This window comes from Pseudophryne corroboree, chromosome 3, assembly GCF_028390025.1.
Source record: "Pseudophryne corroboree isolate aPseCor3 chromosome 3, aPseCor3.hap2, whole genome shotgun sequence".
In the NCBI taxonomy this organism is placed as follows: domain Eukaryota; kingdom Metazoa; phylum Chordata; class Amphibia; order Anura; family Myobatrachidae; genus Pseudophryne; species Pseudophryne corroboree.
Genome location: NC_086446.1, coordinates 684,163,581 through 684,178,579, shown reverse-complemented (window position 1 = coordinate 684,178,579; position 14,999 = coordinate 684,163,581).

The window sequence follows — 14,999 nt, the reverse complement described above, 5'->3', positions numbered from 1 at the left end:
AAAGGGCCGGTGTCCTTTCTACACTTTACCACTCTCCACCGGAATTATTATTTCTCCGCTCTCAAGTTCTACATTTCAGTTCACATTTCATCGCTCCCAAAGTTCATTTATTATTTAACTGGTTCCAGCCAGTATCCACTCCGTGCTAACAACAGTCTGGTTCCAGCCAGTATCCACAGCAGCTGTTTTACCTTCAGCAACCCAGCTCTTCCTGGAACACCAGCTGGTACAATCCTGGGTTATCTCCATTGCTACAGCCGGGCCTGGTAAGGACTTTCCATCTAGAAGATCATAAGAACTATCTCACACTACCAGTGCCCTGTGGCTCCTGCCATGCTGTAGTACTCAGGAACTGTATTTATTCTTTGCTGACTTTTACGTTTTCTTTTATTGCTGCTGTGATGCGGAGTTGTCATAATAAACATCATTGACTTTTATCTAAGTTGTCGTGGTCACGCCTTCGGGCAGTTATTATTCATGTTACTTACATGTCCAGGGGTCTGATACAACCTCCCAGGTTCCGGTACATCTCAGCCCCTACAACTGAGGCTGCCTCCCGTCAGCTCAGGCCCTCAGTTGTGACAGTAAGCACTGACCTAATGAATCCAGCCGGAGACCAGGATCAAGCGGCCAGGCCGATGCAAGAACTGGCAGCCCGACTAGAACATCAGGAGGCTGCACAGGGCCACATCATCCGCTGTCTCCAGGATCTCTCTACTCGGCTGGATGGGATTCAGACCACTCTCCGTGGATCAGGCGCGTCTGGTGCGTCAACCACAGTGACTCCAGCTATAACCCCACCCACCTTACCCATTCCTGCTCCACGTCTTCATCTTCCAACGCCAGCAAAATTTGACGGATCTCCAAGATTCTGCAGGGGATTTCTCAACCAGTGTGAGATTCAGTTTGAGCTACAACCTGGCAATTTCCCCAGTGACCGTACAAAAATTGCCTACATTATTTCTCTTCTCAGTGGCTCAGCCCTCGATTGGGCATCACCGTTATGGGAGAGGTCCGACACCCTGCTATCTTCTTACACTGCATTCGTCTCAACATTCAGGCGCATCTTCGACGAGCCAGGCCGGGTAACTTCAGCTTCGTCTGAGATTCTCCGTTTACGCCAGGGATCACGTACTGTAGGACAATATCTTATACAGTTCCAGATCCTGGCATCCGAACTGGCATGGAACGACGAGGCCCTGTATGCTGCATTCTGGCATGGTTTATCCGAGCGTATTAAAGATGAGTTAGCTACCAGAGACTTACCCTCCAAGTTAGATGAGTTAATCTCACTTTGTACGAAAGTTGACTTACGTTTCAGAGAGAGAGCAACTGAGCGTGGAAGATCATCTGCTCCAAAATCTTCTGCTCCTCCTCCTCGCCAACTGTCACCAACTAAAGATGAACCCATGCAAATTGGCCGTTCCCGTTTAACTCCTGCTGAGCGCCGAAGACGTCTCTCCGAGTTTCTCTGTTTGTACTGTGCAGCTCCGTCTCACACCATTAATGCCTGTCCCAAACGTCCGGGAAACTCCAAATCCTAGCTCGCCAAGGAGAGGGCCGGCTAGGAGTAATGATCTCCTCTCCATCTCCTCAAGATTGTAACCTCCCAGTCTCGCTTCAAGTTGCTCAACGTTATCAGAACGTCATTGCCCTCCTGGATTCCGGAGCAGCTGGGAACTTTATTACCGAAGCCTATGTTAAACGGTGGTCCCTACCCACCAAGAGACTTCCTTCGTCCTTTTCCTTAACTGCTGTGGATGGCAGTAAAATTTTTGATACAGTTATTTCTCTAAGGACTCTACCAGTTCGTCTGAGAGTGGGAGTTCTTCATTCCGAACTTATTTCACTTTTAGTGATTCCAAGAGCCACACATCCTGTGGTCCTGGGCCTTCCATGGCTCCGTCTTCACAATCCTACAATTGATTGGACGACTACGCAAATCCTGGCATGGGGTTCCTCCTGTACTAAGACATGTTTGTTTAAAGTGTTGCCTGTCTGTTCCTCCTCCCCCAGGTCGTCTGATGTTCCACCTCCTCCATATCAAGATTTCACGGATGTGTTCAGTAAAGCTTCTGCTGATATCCTTCCCCCTCATAGAGAATGGGACTGCCCGATTGATCTCGTTCCAGGGAAGGTTCCACCTCGAGGCCGAACTTATCCGTTGTCTCTCCCCGAGACGCATTCTATGGAGGAATACATAAAAGAGAACCTAGCAAAGGGGTTCATTCGACCTTCTTCTTCTCCAGCCGGCGCAGGCTTCTTTTTTGTAAAGAAGAAAGATGGTGGTCTGCGGCCGTGCATCGACTACAGAGGTTTGAACGACATTACCATCAAGAACCGCTATCCTTTACCCCTGATTACTGAGCTCTTTGACAGAGTTAGCGGAGCTACCATCTTTACAAAGCTGGACCTGAGAGGTGCATACAATCTCATCCGGATCCGTGAGGGTGACGAGTGGAAGACCGCATTTAACACCCGTGACGGACATTATGAGTACCTCGTCATGCCCTTCGGATTGAGCAATGCTCCAGCTGTCTTCCAGCATTTCGTCAATGAGATCTTCAGAGACATTCTATACCGTCATGTCGTGGTCTATCTAGATGATATCCTCATTTTTGCCAACAATTTAGAGGAACATCGTTTCTGGGTAAAGGAGGTTCTGTCCCGTCTCCGTGTCAATCATCTCTACTGCAAATTAGAGAAATGCGCCTTTGAAGTCAAGTCCATTCCGTTTCTAGGGTACATTGTGTCCGGTTCCGGACTAGAGATGGATCCTGAGAAACTACAAGCAATCCAGAATTGGCCAGTACCCTTAACCCTCAAAGGGGTCCAGAGGTTCTTAGGGTTCGCCAATTATTACCGAAAGTTTATACGAGACTTTTCCACCATTGTGGCGCCTATTACTGCTTTCACCAAGAAGGGTGCTAACCCGTCCAAGTGGTCTGAAGAAGCCATGCAAGCTTTTCATCTTTTAAAACAGAGGTTCATCTCTGCACCTGTCCTAAAACAGCCTGACGTCGACTCTCCTTTCATCTTAGAGGTGGATGCCTCCTCCGTTGGAGTAGGAGCGGTGTTATCTCAGAGGGCTAAAGATGGTCATTTACATCCTTGCAGTTTCTTCTCACGGAAGTTCTCCCCAGCGGAGCGCAACTATGCCATTGGCGACCAGGAGTTGCTAGCCATCAAGCTCGCTCTAGAGGAGTGGAGATATCTGTTGGAGGGAGCTTCTCATTCAATCACCATCCTTACAGACCACAAGAACCTTCTATATCTAAAAGGCGCACAATGTCTCAACCCTCGTCAGGCCAGATGGGCACTTTTCTTTTCCAGGTTCGACTTTAAACTCCAGTTCTGTCCGGGCTCTCAGAATCGCAAGGCCGATGCCCTTTCCCGCTCATGGGAGCAAGAAAATGAGTCAGAGTCTTCAGACAAGCATCCTATTATAAATCCGTTGGCATTCTCCACGGTAGGGATGGACTCTACGCCCCCATCAGGGAAAAGTTTTGTGAAACCGACACTAAGGAAGAAGCTCATGCATTGGGCCCATGCTTCCCGTTTTGCCGGACATACAGGTATCCAAAAAACCCTGGAGTTTATCTCTAGGTCCTATTGGTGGCCAACTCTGAAAAAGGACGTTTTGGAGTTTATTGCATCTTGCCCAAAGTGTGCTCAACATAAAGTATCCCGCCAGTCGCCTGCGGGGCAACTGGTTCCACTATCTGTTCCCCGTCGACCATGGACCCATTTGTCGATGGATTTTATTACAGATTTGCCCATGTGCAACAAGTTCAATACCATCTGGGTGGTAGTTGACCGGTTCACCAAGATGGCACACTTCATTCCTCTCACCGGTCTTCCGTCAGCTTCCAAGTTGGCTCAAGTATTCATACAAGAGATCTTCCGACTCCACGGTCTTCCAGAAGAAATTATCTCAGATCGAGGAGTTCAATTCACAGCCAAATTCTGGCGAAGTTTATGTCAAGTCCTCCAAGTCAAGTTAAAGTTTTCCACGGCTTACCATCCTCAGACCAATGGTCAAACTGAGAGGGTGAATCAGGACTTGGAGGCCTTCCTCCGCATCTATGTGTCCTCCTCTCAAGATGACTGGGTTCAATTACTTCCCTGGGCCGAGTTCTGTCATAACAACCAGTATCATTCTTCATCTTCTTCAACACCATTCTTCACCAACTTTGGATTCCACCCTAAAGTCCCTGAGTTCCAACCGCTTCCAGCAACTTCTGTTCCCGCAGTGGATATCACCTTGCATCAGTTTGCCAATATCTGGAAGAGCGTACGATCAGCTCTGCTCAAGGCATCGTTCAGGTACAAGAAGTTTGCGGATAAGAAGCGTCGAGCAGTTCCTGCTCTCAAGGTGGGTGATCGGGTATGGTTATCCACGAAGAATTTGAGGTTAAGAGTTCCCAGTATGAAGTTTGCACCTCGCTACATCGGTCCTTTTAAAATTGATCAAGTCATCAATCCTGTTGCTTACAGACTCCAGTTACCTCCCTTCTTAAAAATACCCAGGACATTCCATGTTTCCCTGTTGAAACCGCTAATCTTGAATCGGTTTCATTCCTCACTTCCACCAACTCCGAAAGTCCAAACTCAACGAGGCGTTGAGTATGAAGTGGCCAAGATCCTGGACTCACGTCACCGTTACGGTCAACTTCAGTATCTCATTGACTGGAAGGGCTATGGTCCTGAAGAACGCTCTTGGACCAATGCCTCTGACGTCCATGCTCCTGCCTTGGTCCGGAATTTCCACGCAAAGTTTCCTTTAAAGCCTAAGAAGTGTCCTGGGGCCACTCCTAAAGGGGGGGGTGCTGTCACGATCCGGGTATCTGGACGCCATTACTTACCCTTCAGATGCCTCCTAAGGCGGGCTCAGCGTTCCAGGACCAGATTCCGCTGTTCCTGAGTTTCCACATGCAGAGTGTCAGAGTGGTGTTTTCATCAGCCGCGGCCTCCGCTGTGCCCGCGTGGTTAAATGTGCATCTATCAGCCTGGCGTTTCCTGTCTCCGCTGGCCGGCGCCGCCATTACTGTTTCCCAGACCACATGGATTACAAACCAAACTTCCCTCCAAGTGTCTGCATGGGCGCAGCCATCTTGGATTCTGTCATCTGATCATTTCCACCAATCTGCTGTTTGTATTGTTGATTTGCATAATTGCCTAGCCAACCCCTTCCTTGCTGCAGGTATAAGTAAGCTGTGCCTGAGCAAGGAAGACGTCAGTGCTTTGGTTGTCAAACCTAGTTCCTGTTTGTCTCTCTTCTATGATTGTCTTCCAGGTTCCAGCTCCTGTCTCAAGACTTCCACCATAGAGACCCGCACCAGCATTCCACCTGCGGTGTAGCCTGACTCTCCAATCCATTGTGGATTCATCTGTTTCCAGCTACAACACTACCTGCTTCCAGCCTCAGCTTCCAGCAGAGTACAGCTTCCCTTAAAGGGCCGGTGTCCTTTCTACACTTTACCACTCTCCACCGGAATTATTATTTCTCCGCTCTCAAGTTCTACATTTCAGTTCACATTTCATCGCTCCCAAAGTTCATTTATTATTTAACTGGTTCCAGCCAGTATCCACTCCGTGCTAACAACAGTCTGGTTCCAGTCAGTATCCACAGCAGCTGTTTTACCTTCAGCAACCCAGCTCTTCCTGGAACACCAGCTGGTACAATCCTGGGTTATCTCCATTGCTACAGCCGGGCCTGGTAAGGACTTTCCATCTAGAAGATCATAAGAACTATCTCACACTACCAGTGCCCTGTGGCTCCTGCCATGCTGTAGTACTCAGGAACTGTATTTATTCTTTGCTGACTTTTACGTTTTCTTTTATTGCTGCTGTGATGCGGAGTTGTCATAATAAACATCATTGACTTTTATCTAAGTTGTCGTGGTCACGCCTTCGGGCAGTTATTATTCATGTTACTTACATGTCCAGGGGTCTGATACAACCTCCCAGGTTCCGGTACATCTCAGCCCCTACAACTGAGGCTGCCTCCCGTCAGCTCAGGCCCTCAGTTGTGACAATAATCAGCTTTGAGGGAGCATTACATAACAGTTGCACACAGTGGCGGAACTTACTGTGAGATGTATTAGGACCCTGTACAGAGGACCAGTGGAGTTGTTGCTCATAGCAATCAATCAGCATATAGTTATGTTGTAGAAGGCTTTCTCTTTGGTAGGTTTGATAAATCTCCCCCTAAGAATGGGCCTTGCAGGGACTGGGAGGATGCGGATATAAAGTAATTCTATACCAACAAAGGGGAATAGCAAAAAATACATAAATATATTAAAACTAACTACATGAAATTATGAAATAACCTTTAATTAAGGGCCATAGAGAGCTGTGTTGGACCCAGGTACTTTTTTTTTTTTGGTGGAGGCTGTTCTAATTGATGGATGCATGGCCATGCCCTCTTAGAAAAAATGGGGGGGATTATGAGGTGTTGCACCGAACAGGGGGACACCGTGAGAGTGGCTGCTGCTGTAGACAGGTAAGTGGGAGGCACCGGCAGACCCAAGTTCCTGCAGCACACTGGGCCCAGGTAATTAGTACCCCCCCCCCCCCCCTTGGCTGTCCTGTTTGTATTAAAACCATAACATCCAGCAATTATTTATATACAGTAAGTGCACGAAGTCTCCCCTGTTGTAAGTTTGCAGGCATTAGTCACAGTTGTACGCTATGCCGATGTTTTCGTAATTGAGCGCACATGTAGCGATTGATTTGTAGTTACGCTCGCAGTGAGGATTCATTCACAAGTGATTGACAGGCAGCGGCCGTTTCGTGGCAGGTAACAGGCAGTGGCGGCAAAAACACAGGCATTTTGTGTCAGTTCTTGGGGCATGTATCAGCCGCCGACTGCAATCCTGTACGCAGGAATCCTGTCTCCAGCATCTCAGCTGCACAGGGCCGTCTTTTCGTATGGGCTCAATGGGATCTTGCCCAAGGGCCCCAGGAGTAAAAGGGCCCTAGGCTGATAGCTGAGGGTCCCCTCTTTCCAGGGGTACCAGATTTTTGAAAATCGGCCATGGGGAACTGGAGATATCTGACTTCAAAGCAGTGGTCCCCATCCACGCCTGTTAATTGTTCTTCCCAGCCAGATATCTCTGGTTCTGTCTGACTTAGAGTTTTTCTGAGGGTATACTCCAAAAGCTGGGACTCTCCCCTTTCAGCGAACACTAGCAGCTTGTCTCTCTAATATGCCCAGAACCAGAGATATCAGCCTTCCAGCAGCTGGTCCCTGCTCTAGCTCCACACGCATAATATGCAGTTTTATATTTTCATTGGTGGATTGCTCTGGCTCCTGAACTCTGATTCCCAAGTCCCCAGTACCTCCTGAAAGATGGGACTCTCTAGTTATTTTTATCGCATTAAAACTAAGAAATCTTTTTCCAGGAACCGAAGATATCTGCAGTCAAGCAAGCAGCCCTCCCACCAGAAAATTATGAATATTAAGCCCACTCCACTATCCACCCCTCCCCTGTGTATTAAACACCCTCTACCACCCTGGAAGTCATGTACCAGGGCCCTTTCATTCAGTCCAATGCCCCTTTCTACAGTTTAGTGTTCTCCCTCCTGCCCCATCTGTGCAGTAAAGGAGTAATTAGCAGAAATTATTTCTCCATGTCCTACATGCTGAGCGAAAGATAGAACACCCTCTACCGCCCGCAGGACATCAAAGCTGCCACTGATAGCACTTCCCACCCCTACCGCTGATGGGTGGGTAGGGGCCCCAGTGCATTACTGTGCCCAGGGGCCTACACTGCTGTTAAGATGGCTCTGCAGCTGCAGCAACCATTCTTAGTGACAATAAATTTCCCTGAGGAGTCAATGTTTCCTGGATCTGAGTCGATCCTGAGAATGTGTGCGCAGTTGCGAGCAGCTGCTAGGGCTCCGGTGGGTAACTCTATACAAATCCCGGCAGCTGTAGCATTAGAAGATTTTTGTGCATCCTGTGAGTCAAAAATCGCATCTGTGGCAGCATTAGAATCCAACTATGGGCCTAATTCAGACCTGATCGCTGTGCTGCAAATTTACACATGTCTGCGGTCAGATTGTCGACGCCCAGGGAGAGTGAAAACCCGCCCCGTGTAAGTGTGCGAATGCATGCGCATGTCGTGCGAAAATTCCGCCAGACAGTGGACAACTGCAAATCCATTCGCAACCCACTCACCACTGAATTAGTTTTCTAGTCTGTGCGCAGCCCAAGACGTACTCTTACAGTGCGATAGAATCAGGCTGATCGGTTCCGGAGCTGACGTCATACACCCGCCCTGAAAACGTCTAGGAACACCTGCGTTTTTCCTAACACTTCCTGAAAACAACCATTTACCACCCACAAACGTCCTCTTCCTGTCAATCACCTTGGGAACGCCTTGCGATAGAAATTTCGGCACCATCCTGGCGCTGTTTGTCGACGCTCCTGCGCATTGTGGTGCATATGCATGCGCAGTCATTTGATAATCGCCCGCTGTGCAAATTCGCACAACATAGATCAGCTCTAAATCGGACTCTATGTGTCAAGCGCTGTGTCCATATAACCAGGTCTTGACTCATCAGCAGAAAGCGAATATCGCACATTTATCCTATGAAGGACAGATGTTTCACATAATTAAACAGTGATTGCAGGTCACTCAGATTGCAGCATGGAGAACTTCTCTCTGACACTACCGTCTCTTTATGGGAAGAACAATAAAATACATAGGTGTTATATTACTGTATCTCTTTACAGAACTGATATTTGGGTTTAGAATTCTAACAATATATGGTAATTTTCATTTATTTTCTATGCTCATTCTGTTATACCAATCAGATAGATTTTGGAAAGATCTAATGCCAGATTGTAAAGTGGCTTTTTTGTAGTATTTTATCTACACTGTTGGTGGGGGTTGATATGGAGAAAGTATTTATGGCGGACTTTGCAGAAACGCCAGAGTAATTAATCTGTCTGTATGTACTGGCGCACCAGCCCTGAGGTCACTGAGACTGTAAATATTCCACAGTGGAGTGTGGAGGAGATAAACACTTAGATGTGAGTATCATCATACAGTATGTAAGCAACTTGCTCTACTATGAGCTGTGCTAGTGTAATGCTGCTCATTAGGTGCTAGCTTTTCTGACTCCAGGCAGAGAGAGTATAGGGTTCTTAGTCATTTCACTCAGTCACGGAATACTATGTCCACAGTAGTTATTAGAATTTATGAGTATTACTACCAATCACACTCAGTAAAGGTAGCATTTAATGCCTTAGGGAGTATGTATGAATGCAAGAGAAAGTCCTGTGTTACTAACTCGTATGATTCACCTGTGACATTACTTAACCTCTGTAAATAACAAAATTTAGTAAAGGAAAGTGAATAGCAATAAAATATAGTAGTATTACAACTTAGTAAAAGCTGCGCCAAAGTTATATTTTGATCATAAAGCCAAATGTAGAGGGTACTGTAAAAGATTTCAGACATTCCGTATAAGGGTACCTATGATGCTTCATCTTTATATTGACGTTTCTTGTATGGCTACCTTTATTTTCCATCAGATATAGGAGCCTATTTATCAAAATAGCCCCGGACCGGTCACGGGGACAAGGCTGATTTTCACATCACTGTTAATCACGACGATACGGAAATCACTACTCACTGCAGTTTGAAAAAATAATATACACATGTATGTGTGAGCACCATTCATGTATGTACAATTGTACAGTGGAACTGAAAGCCTAGATATTGATATCTCTAAACCTTTACACATAAAACAAATCTTTAATCAAAAATGAAAGCAGATTGTTAAATGATTACATACTATTAACTTTGTCACCTTTGACTCCTTCCTTCCTTCCTTCCTTCCTTCCTTCCTTCCTTCCTTCCTTCCTTCCTTCCTCCTCCCTTACTGTTATGCACACCAGTGCCAGCAGGAATGTACTGGTGTCTGAACGGAGAGGGATGCAAAACAAATGAACTCACAGACAGACTGGGGAATATGACATTACATACACAGAAGATGATAGGGTAACAAAATAAACACAAAGTGAACAGAGAAGCCCAAAGGCTAAGAAACTGGGTGTCTCCCTAGTATTAGGAATGTTCAGATGGAAAGAAGCGAGATGTAGTGATTTAATACGTAGAGAACCCGAAATGCTGTTGCTAAGGGCTACAGCAAAACCCTAAAGGGTTACCAACGGGTGTGGCAGTAAACTCCTTGGTCAGAGATGGAATAATAGACACAAGGAGAGTCTCCACAATCCTAGTCCTCACTTGCAGTGCACTGGTTCAGCTTACTGCCACTAAACTGACACCTGAACACCTTGCACAGTGAGAAAGGATTTTGGCAGGCAAGTCTGAGAATACAGCCGCAAACTTGCTAGGTTCACAGAGTAGCAAAAGAACCCCAGCAGGTTAAACGACTGACTCCAGTCTTACTGCTAGGTCTGGATTGGCAGAGTGTAATACCAAATCCCAAGGCCTATTTGCAGTAAGCAACAAACAAATACAAAGTTTACACAGTACTAGCTAGCTTTCAGGAACTGACTAACCAACAAAGATTCAGCAGCATCTGCCTAACCTGAGAAGAGGGTTTATATAGCAGGTGCTGTCCACGCCCCACTCAGACCTCACAGACTGTGAGCACAAAAACCACTGCACAGCAAAAGACCCGAACCGGAGTATCAGCTACGCTCAGGTTACTCCGCTAGCACTTGTCTCCCGGTTGCCATGACGACGTGGCAGCACAGAGCAGGAGACCCTAACAGTACCCCCCCTCTGACGAGGGGTCAAAGAACCCCTACCACCGGGTTTATCAGGGAACTGCGAGAAGAAAGAGCGTAACGGTCTGGGGGCATGAAGATCACAACTGCGCACCCACGACCGCTCCTCCGGGCCATACCCTTTACAGTGCACCAAAAATGACAGCCGACCCCGAACCATCTTGGAGTCAAGAATCCTTTCAACAACAAACTCCCTCTGGCCACGTATCAGAAGAGGGGAAGGTCTTCCACTGGAAGAAGGATTACTAATCGCCCGTTTTAAAAGGGAACAATGAAATGTTTTATTGATACCCAAAGAACGGGGTAGATCTAACTGAAATGCCACCGGATTGATAACCCTAGTGATCTTATAAGGACCGATGAACCGGGGGCCTAACTTATGAGATGGCTGTCTCAACTTCAAATTCTTGGTAGACAACCAGACGAAGTCTCCTAATTTGAAGCTGCAGGGTCTTTTCCGCTTATCAAAAACCCTTTTGGTCACTAATGACACAGACACAAGGGCTTTCTTCACTTTCCTCCAAATACCTCTAAGGACCGAAACCACAGAGGAACCACCAGGCGTGGAGTCCAGGGGGTCAAAAGAATTGGCCTTAGGATGATGCCCATACACACAAAGGAAGGGAGAGATCCCTGTAGCAGAGTGAGCCGCGTTGTTATAGGCAAACTCCGCCATGGACAGATGAGCAACCCAGTCAGTCTGACACTTGGAGACATAACACCTGAGGAACTGCTCCAAGGACTGGTTCACCCTTTCAGTCTGCCCATTAGACTGCGGATGGTAGCCTGACGACAAGCTGACAGAAATCTGGAGATCGGAACAAAATGCCCTCCAGAATTTGGCCACAAACTGGGATCCGCGGTCAGAGACCACATCAAGTGGCAACCCGTGGAGACGCACAACATGCAGCATAAATAATTCAGACAGGAGTCTGGCCGATGGCAGCCCAACCAATGGAACGAAGTGCGCCATCTTCGAAAACCTGTCAACGACAACACAGATGGCTGTCATCCCCGAGGATTTGGGCAAGTCCACCACAAAATCCATTGAAATGTGGGTCCATGGCTTAGATGGAATAGAGAGTGGATGTAATGGGCCAACAGGAACCCCTCTAGGAGTCTTATTTCGGGCACAGATGTCACATGCCCGAACCCACTGATCCATATCCCTAGCCACCGAGGGCCACCACACCGCCCTAGATAGCAACTCCCGAGTTCTGGCAATACCCGGGTGACCTGCCGACTTCTTGGCATGGAATTCCAGGAACACTCGCTGTCTTAACCTAGGAGGCACAAACAAAAGACCTACCGGAAGGTCTGGAGGAGCCTGCTCCTGTGCTCTAAGGACTAATGACAAGAGGTCCTGGGTAATGCCCACTTTAATACATGATGGGGACACAATGGGCAATGGCTCCTCGGTGGTCTCCTGGATTGGAGCAAAACTCCGCGAGAGCGCATCAGCCTTGATGTTTTTTGACCCAGGGCGATATGTTATCAAAAAATTAAAGCGAGCAAAAAACAAAGCCCATCGTGCCTGCCTGGCATTGAGGCGCTTCGCTGACTCTAAATATGCCAAATTCTTATGGTCGGTGAGAATTGAGACCACAAACTTAGCCCCCTCAAGCCAGTGTCTCCACTCCTCGAGTGCATCCTTAATAGCCAACAATTCCCGGTTACCCACGTCATAATTCATCTCGGCAGGCGAAAATTTACGGGAAAAGTAAGCACAGGGATGAAGGCGATTATCAGACACCCCCATCTGAGAGAGCACTGCCCCAATACCCATCTCAGAGGCATCCACCTCCACCACAAAAGGACGCTCTGGATCTGGGTGTCGCAGCACCTTGGCCGAGACAAATGCCCTTTTGAGACGGGCAAAAGCCGCTTTGGCCTCACAAGACCAGTGAGCAACATCCGCCCCTTTCTTAGTGAGTGCCACCAAGGGCGCCACTATAGACGAAAATCCAGCGATAAATCGTCTATAAAAATTTGCAAAGCCCAGAAAACGCTGAAGCGCTTTCAAACTAGTGGGCTGCACCCAATCCAGGACTGCCTGTACCTTGGAACCCTCCATTTGGAAACCTTCTGGGGAGATAATATATCCTAGAAATGCGATTTGCTGAACTTCAAATTCGCACTTCTCCAGCTTCGCCCCAAGCCGGTGGTCTCTGAGTTTCTGGAGGACTAAGCGTACATGCTTCCGATGTTCCTCCAGGGAATGGGAGAAGATTAGGATGTCATCTAAGTATACAACTAAGAATCTATCCAAATATTCCCTGAGCACATCGTTCATGAAGTCCTGGAAGACTGCTGGGGCATTACAGAACCCAAAAGGCATCACCAAATATTCATAATGCCCTGAGTGGGTATTAAAGGCAGTCTTCCATTCATCCCCCTCTCTTATTCGGATTAGATTGTACGCACCGCGTAGGTCAATCTTAGAAAAAATGGTGGCAGTACGAAGCTGGTCAAACAAGACCGAAATGAGAGGCAGTGGGTATGAGTTTTTAATCGTGATACGGTTCAATTCCCTGAAGTCGATGCAGGGTCGCAACGAACCGTCCTTTTTACCCACGAAGAAGAACCCCGACCCAACTGGAGACTGTGAAGGTCTGATAAATCCCTTAGCCAAGTTCTCCTGAATGTACTCTGCCATAGCCTGAGTCTCAGGACGTGACAGGGAGTACAACTTGCTCTTGGGAAGCTTAGCATTCGGCAACAAATCAATGGCACAGTCATAGGGGCGATGGGGAGGTAGTACCTTTGCAACTCTTTTGGAGAACATGTCCACAAAATCTGCATAACATCCTGGCAATCCTGGCAAACTTAGCTGCGAAAGCCTGACTGGAAGGCTCAAGCAACTCCTGAAACAATCAGTACCCCAACTAAGAATCTCCCCAGAGACCCAGTCAAATTGAGGATTGTGGGCCCTTAACCAGGGTAACCCCAACACCAATGGGGCAAAAGTACAGACAGTCACATAAAAGGACAATTTTTCAGAGTGTGTGGCTCCAATAAACAAAGAAATCTGGCTAGTGCAAGAGGTAATTTTACCCTGGGATAATGGATCCCCGTTTAACCCACAAATCTCAATTTCCGATGCCAAGGGTACTAAGGGAACAGAGTGTTTCAGGGCGAATTGGCGGTCCATAAAAACCCCGTCGGCCCCACTGTCCACAAAGGCCTCAGTCTTGACAGTTTGACCGAGGATCTTCAAGGTCACCGGAATGATAAAAGTCTTCTTGGGAAATTCTGACTTCTGGCCTGACAGGATATTTCCCATCACCCTCAGGCCCTGAAGTTTTCCGGCTTTTCTGGACATGATACTACCACATGACCTTTATTCCCACAGTACAAACATAACCCCTGCTGTCTCCTCCGCGTCTTCTCACGCGAGGAGAGGCGGGTAGCCCCAATCTGCATAGGCTCCTCGGAAAATTCCTCAGAGTCTGAGGTTCCCTTGGGAAAGAAGGAAACCTCTGTCTCCCTTTCAAGCCTGCGCTCTCTCAGCCGTCTATCCACCCGAATGGATAACTGCATGAGCTGATCCAAGCTATCAGGCAAGGGATATTGTACCAGTTGGTCTTTTAACTGGTTAGAAAGACCTCTTCGGTACTGGTGTCTCAGGGCTGGGTTATTCCACTGGGTATCATGGGCCAACCTCCGAAACTCCATACAATAAACCTCAACTGCCTTCGCCCTTGCTTAAGGATCGAAATCTGAGCCTCGGCTGAGGCCGTCTTGTCAGGGTCATCATACAACATGCCCAGTGCCGTAAAAAAAGCATCAACACTTTTAAGCGACGGACAGTCAGGCTGCAACCCATATGCCCAGACCTGTGGGTCTCCTTGTAGCAAGGAAATCACTATGCCCACCCGCTGAATCTCCGACCCAGAAGACTGAGGCCTAAGCTGGAAATATAGCTTGCAGCTCTCCTTGAAACAAAAGAACTGCGAGCGATCTCCAGAAAAACGAGCCAGGAGATTTACTTTCGGCTCCTTAACCCCTGAAGGTACTGCTGCTGCGGGAGCTCCGCCAGCGGCCTGCGAGGTGTGCATTTTAATGGACAAATCATTAAATTGTCGAGTCAGGACCTGCACCTGATCGACCACCTGTTGCAAAGTATTTTGAGGGGTATGCTCCATATTCCCACAAAATTTCAACAGGAGTATTAGGCTGCTGAATATGTTATGCACACCAGTGCCAGCAGGAATGTACTGGTGTCTGA